The sequence below is a fragment of the Nesoenas mayeri genome (genome assembly GCF_963082525.1).
Source record: "Nesoenas mayeri genome assembly, chromosome: 1".
NCBI lineage: Eukaryota > Metazoa > Chordata > Aves > Columbiformes > Columbidae > Nesoenas > Nesoenas mayeri.
In genome coordinates this window covers 80,136,038-80,139,813 of record NC_137541.1, presented here as the reverse complement: position 1 = coordinate 80,139,813, position 3,776 = coordinate 80,136,038, and positions in this window count along the sequence as shown.

Here is a 3,776-nt window from a genome sequence, read left to right as displayed (position 1 = left end):
GATTCTTTATTAAAAAAAAAAAAAAAGTACTTCACAACATTTATTATTACTCCGTAGTGCAAATATGAGTGTAAATAAATAATTTTGAACTGCATTATCAGGCAAATGTAGCTGTTGAGATGAATACATTTGCCTTGTGTGGTATTTCTTAATTTGCTCTGCCATTTTTTACAATTCAATATTTAATTGATAAACTACTGAGTTATTATTCATTCTCTTAGAGAAAGAGTTTCAAAAGGGGATATATGTTCAGGACTAGATCTACGTCCCTCTTTTAGGGCTAAAGATCTACATCCCTCTTTTAGGGCTAAATTCACAACAAATCACAATACTGATTGCTTTTAGCATCCTCAGTTTCGAATGCCTGCTAACAGGAGAACATACAACTCCAACTGGACTGTAGGCTGCTTTGGTTGAGGACAATGGGGTCCTAAAACTTGAGTCCAGAAAAGTATGTATAAGTGTAAAGAAAGATGGGTCACCCAAACTAGCCTCTACAAACTGGAGTGAACACAGAAGTGTCTTAAACTCTGGTCCTTTTCAGTGTCTTGGGCAACCCTGAATTTTCTTGAATTTGATACCGGCGTCCACCCTACCTCACAACACATGTTGAAGGAAAAGCAACTTCTACCTCTTTCTTTGTATCACAAGGAAAAGGAAAAGGAAAAGGGAAGGGAAGGGAAGGGAAGGGAAGGGAAGGGAAGGGAAGGGAAGGGAAGGGAAGGGAAGGGAAGGGAAGGAGGGAGGGAGGGAGGGAGGGAGGGAGGAAGGAAGGAAGGAAGGAAGGAAGGAAGGAAGGAAGGAAGGGAAAACAACCATAAACAAAAAATACACCAAACAAGGATTAGCATGTCTCTCTTCTCTATTGGCAACGGGAGCTATTGGGAAGCAAAGAAACTCGAGGGTGACTCACTGCTCTAGTAAATACCACAGTATGTCTGCAAATCTATAGACATGTATAGATGGTTACAGACCAGTGAGAGTCTACTAACCATTGTCAACAACTCTCGGTCACACATAATTTTCTTCTCTGGCCTAATATATGTTTATTATTCCATACAAAACTTCAACAAGAAGGACAGAGTGAGATCATCATTCCTCAATAACTGTTAGCATAATAGTTTTCCCCTGGAAGATGCAGGTTTGTTTATGCTCAGAGAGAGAAAAGAATTGAACCTACATTTCCCATGTGAATACTCTAATCAGTGAACCCATTTAACAGAAGAATGGAGCCAATCTAGCAGGTGTGCTCCGAGAATGAGTACTGGGACAGGTCCTGCCAGCCAGAAACATGGAACAGTGGCTAGGTGTCTGCCTTCTGCTGCTACTGAATCTGAACCTTGTTCCACTCTTCGATCAGGGATCATTCCTGTTTTGCAATTGCAAAGTCTAAGAATTGGCTCTACTTACAAGATTATTTTTTTTGCTGCAGAGACTGCAAAGGTAGACTTAAGATCTGCTGCACAATGCTGCTTTTTCCCATTACTCCCTTCAGCATGTTGATTTCAAAATACCTGTAAGAATTAGCATTACAGCTGCAGCCAGGAAACTAGAGCTTGTCAACACCCTCTCATGGAATATCTTCCATTGTTCAAATGCTGATTTGCCAAAAACAAACTTTCCACCAGTCACTTTGATCTAAGAAATGCAACTAGAAAGGGTTTTCACTTTTCATAGTTTTTTTTCTTTGTCTGTTTGTTTTTAACAAAAGATAAGTGCAATATAAAATAAAGTTAATTTAAATTGGAAAAAAAAAATTATTTTGTTTTCTCACAGCTGTGTAGGATTGTGTATTACTGTCATGTTCACCAGGTATATGTCTATAGGATCTTTTACAGAGGCATCTCAAAGTCATTTGGGATCAGATACTCCATTTCTTAAACTTGTCAGGCTTCATCATAAAATCAGTTAGCTGTTCTCCATTAGTTTTACTGGAAGCTGTTTCAAGAACTCCCATCAGTGGTTAGAAGGATTCTTGTAATTTTTCAGCTGAAGTTTTTCCAGGGGCAGTTAGTGACCTTTTTTCCTCTTGCCAGAATACTCTGAAACTTAAGAACTTTAGCTCTTTGGTATTCATCCTTTCACTATATCTATAAAAAATATTCAAATCCTTTGACTATTGTGTTAAGTCAAGTTCAAGATTTTGGGGAACTTGTGTTCTCACACTTCAAACCAGTGAAAAAGTACTGAGCTGCAGTGGTAGTGCTCAGCCTAATACACTCACATTCATGAAAGGACATGTCAGTTTGCTTCCAGCACTGTACTACGTTGTGGCTGCTAGGCTACAGAGCAGCTCGGAGCACAGGCACATAACTTCTTAGACCATTTTTAATTTTCTTTTATGAAATAGAGTCTTTCATCTCCTGACCAACCTACTAGTAGTCTGCTGTATCAGTTCCAATTTGCATTCATATTTCTTGTACGAGAATGACCTGAATTATATACAGCATTTCAGGTCTCACCAGGCATTGTACACTTGTGTGGTATCATTAATCACTTCTCCGGCTCAAGTGCCTGTTATATCCTATGTCTGTATTCCCCTGTCTTGTTGCTGAATTGCATTTGTGCTTCACAAGCACTCTTCCTTCTCTTTGTCATGTTCAGTGCAGAGTATACAGATTGCTTGTTTTGGCTTCTAAAAACCTTGTACTTCTACTTGCTTGCTCATTTTTTTTCTAGATGTGTTACCAATCTTGTTCCATATTGCTCATGTCTCCAAATTTGTCATCAAACTTCTCTAATGTTTTGCTCTTTTTGTGCCAAGTTCATCAGTGAAAGCATGAAATTAAACCAACTTAAAGCACTCATTTTCAGAACAACACATGGCAGTTTTACGATTAGCCACTACCTTGTCTACAGTACAGTATTGGTAGGAATAGTTTCTCAGTTCTGTCAAAAAGCTACATTATTCTTATCTTCAAATATGTGGGAACAGAGTTCTTCAGATCACTTAGAATGTTACCTGTATTCAATACAGGTAGCAGGTTCATTATTTTCCATATAGAAATTATAGTTTACATTAACGTTCACCCCATGTATCATCTCTCTCCAGAGTCTGCTACAGTGATCCTCTATTTCTGTTTATCTGAGCACATTAGCATCTCTAACTTTGCATCAGTGAGATATATTGAAATTATTTTCTTGCCTGTGTAAAGCCTCAGACTCCTGATTTTCCCTCACATGCTCAATATTTTTACCTTTAGTGAGAGCCAATGTCAGTTTTTGACTTGGTTGACGAACTGCACTTTATTTTTCTCTCTGAAAAATAAAATTTATCTATTCTATTTCAGAATATCTGTTTTTTCATTGGAAAAAAAAAATCAGTTCTAAAATTCTAAAAATAATTCTGGGGCGTGGGAGGAACGTGGGAAGGGCTGTTTGAAAACTGAATATTCCTCTTTGTAGAAGTTTAGCAAAACTCAGATTAGCACCAAAATTTGAGTACCATTCTGTGATCCAAAATACTGTAGAATCTTACAAAACAAACTAGACAGTCAAGATGGTACCAGAATGTGCAATATTTGTATACTTTTTGCTGAGCAAAACAGTGAAGCATTCTGTAGATATCTGTTCTCTCCACTAACAATTAGCAGATTTCATAATGATCTGATCAGCTGATAACACCTGCAGAAGACAGATGGTAACAATATTTGGTTACTTCCAAAAGCCTATTGAAGCCCAAAATTAACAAGGTAAAGTCTTTGAAGTTCACATAGCAGTCCCTGGAAACTTCTAGTACCCTGTTATGTACCAGAAATGTTTTTGGCAATTCTAAG